Source organism: Grus americana, chromosome 7 (genome assembly GCF_028858705.1).
Source record: "Grus americana isolate bGruAme1 chromosome 7, bGruAme1.mat, whole genome shotgun sequence".
Taxonomy (NCBI): domain Eukaryota; kingdom Metazoa; phylum Chordata; class Aves; order Gruiformes; family Gruidae; genus Grus; species Grus americana.
The window spans coordinates 36009101-36023063 of record NC_072858.1 but is presented as its reverse complement, the minus strand read 5'-3'; the positions used below and the strand labels follow the sequence as shown (position 1 = coordinate 36023063).

General features: G+C 34.8%; 1 protein-coding gene across 6 annotated transcripts in view; it reads left to right on the top strand.

The window, feature by feature from the left end:
- Positions 1–13963, top strand: part of CTNNA3 (catenin alpha 3) — a 512488-nt gene that overhangs the window by 278997 nt on the left and 219528 nt on the right. The window lies entirely within an intron of this gene.

The following is a 13963-nucleotide window of genomic DNA, read 5'->3' as shown; positions in this document are numbered from 1 at the left end:
AGGTACCCTTCTCACTCATGCCTTGTGAGTAGAAAACAATAACTCTTCCATAATTTATCATTTAATTTCTCTTTCATAATTACAGAACAAACCTTGCCTGAAATATTTACTCTGTGTTTTCTGTTTAGCTTTCCCATTCTTTCTCTTTATGATTTTGATTTTGTTCTTATTAACATTCTTGGCAGACACACTGTCACATCAGATTTGCTCCTTAGGTAATAGGGTTTACTACAGCATCCATTTTCTCTTATGCTATCAGCACAATCTGACATAAAGCCCTTTCATGTGCAATTGCTCTTATATTTTCTTGGATCCCACTAATGTGGTTTTATTCACTTATTATTTTAGTTGTTTTTAATATATAATACTGTCATGTGATTGTAGAGGTATTTTGCCTACATTGGAACACACACTAGTTAAAAATGAACATATGCACCCTTTAATATCCCTGAAAGACAGACATTTAAATGTGTACCTTCAGTGTGATAAATTTAAGTAGTTTGATAAAGGAGATATCCACAAATGTTCAGTTTTTTAGGCAGTGCTTGTTGTGTGCTTCATAGAACACTGAAGTGTATTTGATGTAACAAATGTATTTTAAAATATATTTATTTACATACAAAAGGTGATGCCAAACTGAAGTTAAACTTTCAGCACTGAGTTTTTAAATGTTTTATACTTTCATAATCAGTTGATATTTGAACTAATTCAACTTTCCCCCCACACACACATAGGCATATAATTTTCCTTGTGATTTTAGAATATGGATGTAGGGATATCTTTTGGTGCAACAAGAGTGGAGTTGGAGGGATTACAGAAGAAAGCTTGCTTGCTGTCATACTATGAACAGTATGGCAAAAAGTATTTTATTCATGAAAACCTGAAGTAAGATAAATATATCTAATAAGTGTCAACATTATCTTCATTCTCAGAATCTCATTCACAACTTTACTATATACTAAACTCTCTTTCCATGGCATTTATTAACAGATTTTGAAGAATTTATACTGTATTTATATTTCAAATTAATAGAAAATTCGATTGTCTCTGATTTGCAATGCTTGAACAGGTGGTTCTCAAATATGGTAAGCTGTCAGGTTAGTTTTGTACACTTGCTGTTTTCAGATTTCCATCATATCAGCATGCAGTATTGGCAGTTCTTTCAATCCAAAGAGTGTTAATAAAGTAAACCAGATAGTCTGACATGTTGTTGTCTGTATTTATATTTGCATATGTATGTGTGTGTATTGCAGTGTGTTTGAATAATATGTCTATGTGTATCATCAAATGCATAGCTATATTGTTAATAGCAACAAAACTTGAAGCACCAGGGAGATAGTAGAATTAAGATTCCTCTTCACACCTATCGTGTCCTATCAGCAGAATGCATACTAGCACAATCTTTAAATGTGTGCTTGAATACTATGTTTTCTCCACATGAATGATGTTTCATACACCACAGAGAGTCATAAACATTCCCTTTCTGAAGTTTTTGAATTTACTGATGCTTACTATTGGGAGATCCTTATGTCCAACTACTTCCAAGAAGACTAAGTGAGTAGCAAGCTGTATCTGGGCCTGCTAATGAACTGCTCAAAGGAGCCATCCTGCAGTAGTCAAAGCATGTTGTAAGAGTCCTCAAAAACTTCCGTGGCTGGACTGAGACTGTAACTTTAGGTGGCTGTTGTGTGCTAGAGTGTATACAAGGACTTGCAAAGAATAAAGAAGTCTTTCTTACCAATAAACTGTTTGAAGTTTACAGTCTGTGTAGATATTTGACTTCCACCTGTCTTGTTCTTCATTATGCGCCAGTCATGTGGTTGAGAGTTAGCTGAACTAGTGGCAGTTACTCTCACCTACATACACTATCTTAGAGAACAATAAGGGAGGTCCAAGAGCAAACACTCTGTAGATATAAGGAAAGATTTCAGGTCTTACGTAGTGGTGCATGAATGTGCCCACTTTTGGAGTAGGCAAACAGAGAGCATATCTTTTAGGACCCTGTTACAGGTGATTATAACACAACCTGAATGTTTCCTTAATATAAATGCATCTGTCTGAATTTACATGTACAACTAACGAATATTATTTACAATGATCCTACTTAACTTTTTTCTATTAATCTTCTGACTTTGTGTATTTTTAACATTGTTTAAAATTCACATATAAATCAGTAACACACATTCATACAAAGAAGAGGTTACTCATTAGATTTCAACCATGTATTTAATTTATTTCATTGAAAGTGAAGGTGTGAGTATATATCTGAATGGAAAAAATGTTCTTTGAGCGCTGTGATATTACTGCATTGGTGAAATAACTTTATTATATTTTTCTGATTTTTTAAAAGCTCCTTTTTCTCACCTTTTTTCCTACTGTTCAGTGGCAGTGTACCATGCTATCTCTGGTATTATATGAATAAAGATATACCAAGTGGGTACAGTGTTTTAAAGATGCAGAATGCTTGCCTACTTTCAACACAGCCTTTGCTAGACCCTGGGTTTGTAATTTTTATTGATCTCTTGAAAAGACACGAGTAACTTACTTTTAAAATATGTTATCCTCCACTAAAAACCAAATCGGAATCTGTTTTCATTACCTTTTACTTGATTTTCACTGCTGCCTGTCAGTTAAAAGCTTACTCTGTACAGTTAATGATGCATCAGCACGGGATTTTAACTTACATCTCTCTTAAACCTTTAATGAATCTTTTTTCTGCTCCTAGCTTTACCCAACATAATTCTTAGTTACTTTTCTATTGACTCTGTTCTAGTTTGATACTTTTGTTTCCTTTTGTTTTTTGCTATACTCTTTCATGGCGCTGATGACAATTGTATGCAAATTTAGGTTAATTTATAGTACATTAATTCTTTGGCTAATTGGGGATGTACATGGTTAAAAAAAAAGAAACATAAAACTTGGAAATCTTCCTTTAGAAAAAAATTCTCTACAATATTAAAATTCAAAGTCCTGCAGAAAAAGAACTTTCAACGTAATGTATGATCACTTCATTAGAATGTCAAGAATGTTGCATGCTGAGTTTGAATTTTTCCACAGTTTTTCTGTGTAAAAATAAATAGGGGAAAAAACATAGAGAATTTCTGCATAGAACTGCAGCGGAATATGCCCTGAATAGCAGAATTTCTTGATCTCATGCAGGATTCTGCAAATCCCTGCCCTGTAGGAGACTGTAATTTTCAGTTGTCTTCCCTGCATGCCATCACATACAGTCTCCCTTGCTCCTTTTGTTAGCTGCTACATAAAACAAATTGCTTTTTTTCCTCTCTTGTAGCACAGAAACCCAGGACCTTCAAACTTATACTGAGAGTATAATCCAACAGCCACAGTAATGCTCCAGTTTTTCACTGTCCAAATCAATCTGCTAAATAAATGGCTATGCAATGGCCTCTTTCCTGGCAGTCGTCAGTGTAAAAGGATCATTCAAGTACTCTTTTATCAATCTCTTTCATGTTCTTTCCCCTGTAAGTGCTAACAGCAGAAACTATTTGAAGTAGAATAGATTTTCTCTAGTTAACAATAGTGATTTTTTTTAAATAACATTTAAGTATTGAAAACATTTAGTCACGAGCTTCTGGGAATAACACCTTGGAGTCATTTCATTGTGTTGCTATAAATAATGGTACGTTTTATTCAGGAGTGACTGATAGTACTGAATTCACCTGGTGAAGTGATTGCATCAACTATTATTTGCTCTGACAATCCCCAAAACATCCTATGTTGCTAGCTCTTACTTTGTAGTCTTCTGTATAGACAAGACATGTATAAAGGAGTTTATACAATCTGGATTCATTATATGTACAGGAAGCTGATGAGTGTTTAGTTGAAGTATTTATAAATTTGAGAGCTAAATGTTTAACCCACTTGCCTTAGTCGTCTCCCTAAAAGCAGGATTTTCATTCACTGCACATTCTTAAGTGACTCTCAGCCTCCTAGATTCACATATAACATCACAGTATGGTGTTAAATTCATTGCTCTGGATTAGAAAGGGATTAACTAACACATTTAATACATAATTACATGGAATTACAGTTTTTGTCTGTTTGGGGTTTCAGCCTTTAACTTCTATTTGAAAGTATGGTTATGAACAAAACCAAGTCCATAATGTGCATGTTAGCTGAAATGACCAAGCTTTGTCTAGGTTAGAGCTGAAGTCTTTGACAAGTAGCTATTTTTGTAAGATTTCTGTCTGTAGACCAAGTTCTGTCATGGTTCCACCCATGTTTGTCTCAAACAGCTTCCTTCAACTCATTCCACAGAAATGTTATAGAGTATGAGTTATGTGTGAGTGAAGCTAAATGTTTTTTTAGAATAATGACAAGTGGAATTTTCTGTGTTTATGAATATGTGCATAGCTGAAATCTCAAATCAGGGGAATCAGGGAAGTCATTCTTCATTACATCATTCATCCATGGTGATAAAAGAGTATGCTGGTTTTCTGTTAAAAGAAATATCATGGCATGTCTGTTCTATACGTGATCATGAATAGTATCATAGAGATTATTGCTGAATGATAAATATGTCAATATAACAAACTTCATAAAGGAAAAAAAAAGGAATTACCTTCTTAGTTTTGCTGTTCTGCCTTCTTTATCTCTTCATGTTACTCTCTGATGTAATGGGAATGTAAGGAGAGAAGGTAAGGTATGATGCTATTGGATGGTGTGGAGTGGATATGAGGACTTGAAAGAGATCTTTTTTTCAGAAATATATTTGTAAACATTATATGTGTGGTTTTTTAAAAAATATGTGTGTGTGTATGTGTGTGTATATATATTATGCTGATTGATTTGAATGCTGTTATGGTCCTCTTAAGTCTATTGGAATCTGTTTATATAGTACATGGTACATTAAACTACCAGATCTAAAAACACAGTAAGATTGTTTTTGTTGTCTTGAAAAATGCAGGGTGTGCCTTTGCTTTGCTGCAGAAATACCACTTTGGAACTTGTGCTAACTCAGTCTGTCCATAGGTGTGGAAGAATTCGAGTGGCTTAGTGCTGGACATTTTTACCTATTTATGATTCCTGTTTAAGACTATAACTTTTTGATTTAGAGTACAGCTAAGACCTTTAAACAATCTGGATGAGAAGGACTGTCTCAGCAATGCTACTATATTTTATTCTGAATTTTCTTCCCCTTCCATCCCCTTCTTCCCTCTCATAACAGCATATAATCTCCAAGCAATTTATATGATAGTTCATCATAGGAAAGTCTTATGCTGCTGCTGTAGGATGAGCTTTTCTCCAACTAATTTCCTATTTTCCTGCTGTAAAACTGCCAGAACACTTTGGTGAATGGTAGATGGATATTCAATTAAAAACTTCTGTACTAGGAACTTAGAAAATTGCTTCTTAGTAAAAAAAAGCAGATTAACCTTAAGTATGCGTCTTGTCAGTTTGATAGTATGGATATTGCTCTATTTCCAGTTATGTTTGCCTTTCCTTCTTACATCCGCAGTGAATGACAGTAACATCTGATTAAAAGAAATTTAATTTCTTTTTTACTCCCTGCCAACTCCTTCAGTAGTTTTCAAGTTGAAATACAAACCAAAATAAAGTACCATTGGCCTTTATGATTTCTCTGTCAAGTATAAAGACTATATTTTAAATAAGAAGTACCCGTGGCTTTTGATTTTGCATTAGAAATAGTCAGTCATCATTATATCTGCTTTGCAACAGACCAATTACGATGCATTCAGTTCCAGTGACTCTTTTCCGCAAGTAAGTAGTAGAAAACCATGGGATTTTTTAGGATTACCTTGGAATCATACTGAAATTTGCTAATATTGTCAATGTGAAAAGTAAGAGAAAAAGTGATATAATGAAATATTTGCCTTATATATCAGAAAGAAACCATAAAAGTTGAAAACAGCATAGGTTCCTCCTTCCTTCCCTTGGCTTGCTCACAGTCACTTTCAAGAGAATTTAAGATCCTTATTCTCTTACCAGAAACCAGGGATCCAGCTCTGTCCTTTGAGACACCCTGGCTACCCTCCCCAACAACACTGATGTTTCAGAGAGTGGATTAGAATGTGCAATATTATGCATATTCCACCAACATAATTCTTTCTGAGACAGTATTATTAATTAGGATCTCAAAAATTTCTGGTTTTTTGGGTTGTTGGGTTTTTTTTAAGGGGTTATAGATTCTAAATATTTTTTCTGTTGCTTTTTTAGGCTGTCTTATGCATGCTTATTTAGAATTAAGTTTGTTTTGCAGTATTAGGAACTAGATATAACTGAATGCTAAAAGAGAGTTATACTGAGAGGCTTTAAATTCAAGACTTTTCCTGCTTATTGATTGAAAAAGGGTAATTCACACAGTGAGGAGAGCCCTCGGTACTCCAATTGATATCGATACAGGTTGAGGTAATTCATTTCTTATGAGGTACTTCACATCTCACAGCATTAGATCCATAGGGAGCTGTCCATGATGGCTTGAAGAGGAAAAAAATTACAATCTCATATTGAAGTGGTTGAGGAGAAAAAATATCTGTAATGAGAAACTGTTCCACATGAAATATTCCTTATTTGCTCAGTTGCATATGATTTTCTATGCCCTTGTTGTTTGGGTTTGGTTTTTTTTTCTTGGCGTCTCTCCCCCCACACCTTTTTTTTTAATATACCGACTTGTTTTTCACAGAAATAAGTTTTCTTGAGTCAGATGTCTTTAAAAAAAGTGCACTACGCTTGTTTAATTAGAGTAGGGAATTTGTGTTGCCGAGTAAATGTGGTGATCTTCAACTTAAAATACTTGTGGGTTATTCATTCTTTGTGTTTCCTATATTAACAAAGGTAATAAATATAGTTGTAAATTAATTTCCTTTTGCAGGCTTTTGATGTACAGTAAAAATATGCTTTGAAATGCTGTATGAAAAGGCCTGGGAGCTTTTGGCTTTTCAAAAGAATTTTTGTTCTTTAAAATGTCAGAAATGTCAAGTTCTGCCTTTACTGTCTTGTCAGAGGATTCCTTGAATAACTTCTAAAATGTTCATTTAAGAGATTTCTCAGGCAGCAGTTAATAAGATGGCACTGCTGAATCCTTAAAGATTTTGCAAAAAACCCCCCAACCGTAGAAAAACATGCACGTAATTGTTCATGCATCTAAATAGTCCTATTGTATCAATGAGGTTATTTGCACTCAAAAAGTTATTCCTATCCACTTCCAGGATGGGGAACAAAGAAATCTTTTTAAAAGTTTGTTTTACAGCATGAGACGTACTTGAAAACTAGAACGGTAAACAACTGGCTTCCTTTTGTGTTTGAATCTGACACAAACTTGTTCATTGAGATCTATAGCTTTGGAGAAGATCATAGCTTTGGTTTATTTAACTAGAGATATACTTGGAAGTTGTACTTTGAGGAGCAAGTTGAAAATTTGAAGGGCAAAATGTTGTTTCCATTAATACTGCATGTAAGGGGTGAATATTCGTAGGGCCTAATGGTAAACAAATTGGTACAAGGAAGGTTCTTAACAGCATTTAAATTCCTTTGATTTGCCTATTGATCATAAGAGGTTTTGTCCCCACTGTGCTGACAACGGTAGGACAGGGACTGAACAATAATGGGACTGAAAGATTTATCAGTCTCAAATGAGACAAGAAGGTAGTAAGAAAGAAAACTTGCTTGAGAGGTCTCTTCTTTATATTAGAATGAACTGGGAAGCCAGATGCATTTGGGTACAAAGAGGTGTTTGATGAGAAGACAGCTGAGGCTTGATTTTCATGATCTGCTTATAGTATATTTACAGTGCCCCAAGAAAAAACAGGGACTGCAGGGGGCCTAATGCCAGAGGAGTTTCTGTCGCTGGGCAGTGCAGGTTCTGCAGCTAGCACGGGCAGCGCAGGGAGCAAGGGGCAGGGAGGAGGCTCACTCACGCAGCAGCTTGGTGGCAACCTGGTGGCAAGCAGATTGACTAGAGTAAGGCCCATTGGTGGGAGAATGGTTTAGATTATATGGTTCTGGTCGCTTGTTCCTCAAGAGGAGGTGTCAGAAGGAGGGAGGCTATCCATATGGAAATAGCTGCCCCGAGGCCTCACTTTGACAAGAACCGTGAAAAAGATGGGTTATTCAAACACTGCTGATTCGGACCTTCCATGCTGTATTATGTTGTTCCCATCATCAGGATGTTTCTGGGGCCCTGTTATCATTCTTGTGGTGTGGCTGCCCAGACTTGGCACTTCTCACAGGTGTTTCATACCAAGCACTCATCTCAGATTTCTTCACTCTTCACACGACCTTTCAAGGCGACAAGTCCTTTGCCTTCTCCCAGCAAAGAATGTAAGCAGTGAAATTAGTTTTATTTACTTATTGATGGCTGAAGCACAGTGTTAACTAATTTTGGCAGAAGCAAACCCACTGTAATCAAGTTGACAAACCTCTTGGCCCTTCTCTGTTAGATCATATGTTTTAATATAAATGAAGACTGCAACAGGATTGAATTGGATCTTCCCTTATAAAGGCTTATGGTTTGGGGGGTTTTTTTTGAGATGGATGCTTGCAGTTGTCTTTACTTTGTTGAATTGCACATCAAGATTTGAAAGATCAGGTTTTCTATAAGCCGAATGTGAAAGAAAATCTTATTTTTGTCTTTGCACAATAAATCCATGTGTGGAATTTTCCCAAGTAATGGCAACATTGTTTCAACACACACACAAAATTGTGAAACTGCTTTTATACTAAATACAACTTTTTTCATTACTGTTATGGTTTTGTCTGTAATTCAAAATGACTTTCTAATTCAAAAGAGGGAAGATTTATAAGCACTGTATACCAAAAAAATGCTAAATGGTAAATGTTAAATGCTGAATTGTAACAACAGACATAAAATGCCTGATATCTCTATAGGGATCATGACTTTGATTTAATATCTTATTTAGGTTGGGTGAGGATTTGGTTTTTTTATTAATGTACAATGTACAGGACCCTATAATTATTGAGTATAGGATTATTGTCAGTCAACACATAGCCTGAAATGATCAATCATTTAATTAGAGCTCTGACATTTATTAACTTACCATAGTATTGATTGGTGTTTACCTTTTAGCTTGACTTTTTTTAATATTTCCATAGAGAACTGAATTCAATAAATGTTCTCGTCTTTTTAAAAAGAAAATTGTCCTTGTATACCTTGAACTAAATCAAAAGATGTTTGTCACAGAGTCAGGGTACAGCTGCTGGAGATAAGCAGTGAAAATCATGCTAGTGGGTTGGATTTTTTTTTTGTTTGTTTTTTTCTCTATTCAGTCCTCCCAAGATTGTACAGTGAGTGTTTGGGAACAGTCACATCCCAGGAAACAAAACATGTGCTCAGTTTTTGGCTATAGGCCTTTAAGTATGGAAATCCATTTTCAGGAGAGCCTTTGAGTACGATATGGATTAAAGTTCTAAAGTTGTTTTTAATCATGTATGTAATTTTAAACATTCCAGTGAAGTATCATTGCTTTCTTTTAATTTCTGTTATTTTAAACCAATATGTAAGCCCAGCAATACAAGATGAACTTGCGTCTGAATGTCTTCTAACATCAGGAATACTCTGAATCTCAACCCTGTTTTGTTTGTTTACAAATAACTCTTTTTAGTGGTGTTTAAGAACGGAAAGTCAGGATACCTCTCAAAATAAATTACTTACTGCTTTGTAGTTTCTGTAGTCAATGGCACACATGGATGTGTATGATCTAACTAGGCTTATACTGATGTAGTCTATTTATATACCTTATACTGCCCAGTACCTGCATATATTTATTCCTTTAGAGACAACTTGGCTGAGGAGGACAGCTCTTAAAAATTCAGTGGGGCTCAAACTCCAGGTTTTGCATTCACTACTGCAACATCACTTTTCCTGTATAGGGGACTCCTGACCACTTCTGCTGTTTGCAGTCTAGATCCTACTTCAGCTGTTGTATCTTGAGGCGTGGCATAATGGTATGGATAGTATCTCCTGACTGTGTTGTTGCCATACAAATACTTGAAGAAATCCTTTAGGACTAAAGTAAAATAGTTTTTAAGTTTTATAGCTAAGACTCCAGGTGTCGTGAAATATGGAATTCAGAAGACAGCTGATCTCACCATGGATGCGATAAACTAAATTCATATTGCTCCCTTTCAGTCCACAACATTGAAAACCTAGAGTCTACAGATGTGTTTTAGAACATGTATGGCTACTTTGGAAAAATGATGATTTTATATTTGAAATCCTGATACCTATTTCAGGTGGATATTTCCAAAATATCCAAGGTGCTTCATGTAGGCCTATTACAATTTACTTTTAAAAGTTTGTGGGATTTTTAATATAAAATGAATATTTTTGGGGACTATTCACAAGACAAAACTTCAACCTACCAAACTAGGTCTCTCTCAGCACCTTCTACAGTGAGTAGAGGCTCAGGACATTCACAAGTGATGCGAAGTGATTCCTTTCTCTGGTGGTTATAAGGGAACCTTGCAAGACTTAAGTCAATCTTTGTGAATACTTTATCACCAGTATATACCCAAATAAACTGGCTCATTCATGTAATAAATACTAATAGCATTTACTGTTTTAATACCTCTGGCTGATGTATCCTTTTACATATCCTTTTTCATATATTTTTTTATAAATGTATCCCATATCTATTAGCCTCAGTAGTTGAAGAGATTACATGATCATTTAAGTAGTTCTGCCTAAATCTCCTTTATGAACTACTGATCAGTGTTCAGATGGGAGACACAGCGCAACTATTAGGTAAACATTTGTAGCACTTCAAAAGTATAAACAAAGCGAAATTAAAAACCTTATCAGAATAACTATATTCCTTTGTTTAAGCTATCTCTTCAACTCAACGAAGTATGAAGGTTGTAGAATTACTGCTGTCTTTGTTAATACTGCTAACTGTTGGCACATACCCACCAAAGACTCCACTGGAGACATGTTCTTGAGTCCTTCAAGGTTGTGTAGCTAATGCAAACATATTAGTTTGCATCTGCATACCTTGGAGTGCAGAAAGATCTGTAATGCTCGTGAAGATCATGATCCCCTGCTGATATAAATTAACTCCATTAAAAACAGTGGAGATATGGTGATTTGTTTCAACTGAGAATCTGCCCTTAGATATGTACTGTTTTAAATGAAAATTCGACAGTAAAGATTTTCTGCACATGTGGCTTTTGAGTCATTCAACTAATGTTGTTTGCTAGTGTGTGAAATAGGCCTGTATTATTGACAATACTCAGCATTTATCTTCAGGCTATACAGTGTTAACTAAAAATACTTGTTTTCACTTAGTGGAGTATTAATAACAATATGACTTAGTGCTTGTAAAATATTTCGTATGCTAAAAATGCGTTGAAACAGGAGCTGGGTATTGCTTGTAATATCTTCACAAGGGAGCCATATAGCCATTGTTAAATATATTTTATAGAATAAAACTGTACCTGAGTGCAGGAAGACTGAAAGGGGTGAGCTCAAATGCATAATTTTTGAAATCCAGAGCCTAGAATAATGTGCATAATTTTCCTAGCCCTTTTCTTAATTCAGTCACGTTGTACAAGAATAAACTATTTCAGGATAGACTTGCTTGTTTTTAAGTACAGCAGTCACGAGAAGAATGTTAATTAAAAAGCAGATGCAGAATATTGCAAATACAGATGTGTTAGCTATATTACTGGAGAGTGGAACATAGTGTAGAGATGTTCAGATCATGTTTAGTTTCACTATACCATTGTTTTAATATACACTTCTAAAATACTAAATCTGGTATTTTTCAGCTATTAAAAAGTTTAATCATCTAGCGCAGGTCTTGAACTCTTACTGTCCCGTAGATATTTGAGATGGAATTCTGCAGAGGAATATAAACTTAACTTAAAGGAGTAATTCAGCATTCATGGGTATTTGGGACTAAGGGACAATACCTTACAGACTCTGGACAACATGACGCAAGGCTGTTGATGTTTAAGACTGCTCCCACAGTAGACTTTGTAGTGAGGTGTTCCCCTGACTTTAACAGACTGTACACAATTTTTTAAATATTTAAGTCTTTATAAAATTAATTTATCCAAACAGTAATGTGTTTTTTGAGTTTTATATTTCTTTAAGGAAGAATGAGAGTCTGCAATTATGACGTTACCCACATTCTGGACCTGTCCACATTCTACAGTCTGAACCTGCGTTTTACAGTGTATTTAGTTCTTGGGAAAAACACAAGGTGAAGAATAACCTCAATATAGTTAGGTTTGCTTTCTAGACATTGACTATTGACAATTATGTTAAGAATTTGCAAATAAAGTATTTTTTTCCTTCTTCACTGTTCAATATTTTTATGCCTCTTGCTGAGTGAGGTTATTTCATATTAGCTGCCTCAAAGATTTAGGTCTGCTTAGCGCCAGTTGTATCATTAGTTGCCACCTTCGAAGTTACAGCTTACTAGAGAACTTTAAAAAAATCCCAATATTTTACATTGATTCTGTCATCTTAGAAAAATAGTCTCTAAATGTAAAGCTTTTAAGGGATGTGCCAATGTGAAGCTGCATCGTTGTCATCTGAAAATGCATAGCCACAAGCTGAGTTGTATCCACAATGCTTTTACTGGTCCTGTTTACCTAACAGTTTAGAAGGGATCAATTTTATTGTCAAGGCTGACAATAGCTTGCAAAACACAGTAAGAGTCATTATTTACTTCAGTTCCTATGCAAGTATTGGTATGAGAAATGATCACATTACTGTGAAATAGAAAGTTAGTATCTACCTTTATGGATTCCTTGAGGGTTGCAAGGTGAAGTACAGACCTCTCTCCAAGACCTGTGTTTGATCATCTATTCCTTGTGAAGACTGTAAGCAATTTTGGAAACTGAAAGTATTAAGCAAATTTCTAAGTCATTCTGAATATATAAGCTCAAATTTTTAAAGTAATTGTTTCTTTCAGTTGTTAGAGAATGTACTAATCACTTAAAGACATTTATTACATTACACATTCACTTTTAATGTACAAGCTCTTTCCTGATCATCTCTAAATCTTTGCTTTAATATTAAGCATATTATTCTGTTCACAGATTATTATTTTTGTTTAGCAAGGAAATAACTCTGAAGTATGATATATTGTATATAACAAGGTTATACTCCTAGGTGCCTAGCAAGATATTACTACTTTTGTTTTCACTAATATTTATTTTAGTACAATTTACAAAGCGAGATAGCCATATTTGTAATATAGACTTCCCAGTGTACTATAACTGAAGGCCAAATGTTATGATCAGTATACATAGCTATTTCTTTAACATCTGTGAGAATCTGGTCCTTTCCCTGGACATGTTATGTGTACTAACTTACGACTTTGTGTAAAGACTGTTTGTGGTTTCTTTCCTTTGGACCAGGGCAGTCCAAGGTAGTGAGTAATGAATGATTGCTTTAGAGAAACAAGGTTAATTAGACATTTTGGATTTTCATATGGTTTCTGTACTAACATGAAAAAAAGGTTATTCAAAACAACTAGTAGACACAGAACTACTATGGTAATACTGTATAGAAGAAATGCTGGGCAGTACAATAAAAATGTAAACTACACTTTTCAAATAGCTAATAATGATAGAAGCACTTTGCTTACAGATAGAAATAAAAAGATTGTTTGGCAAGTATACAACTGATTCTCTTAAGATGTCTCAAATATCTCAAGAGCTCAATCTTCTATTGATGCTGAGGGTGAATGTGCTCTTAAATGAAAAGATTGTCCATTTTCATTGACAATGTTTATCAACTTTGCATTGCAACATCTTGGACATTTTGAAATTCACCCATTCTGTTTTACAGGAGTAAAATAATGAATGCTGCAGACTAAAGCACTACCAAACTGTGTTGTGGACATCTGAATTTATAAATTGCTTGTAGAGGGAAAACATGATATTTTTACATGAATGTGGTGATAATGGATTGGCAATAATAATAAGTAACTCTGGACTATAAAAAGAGTAT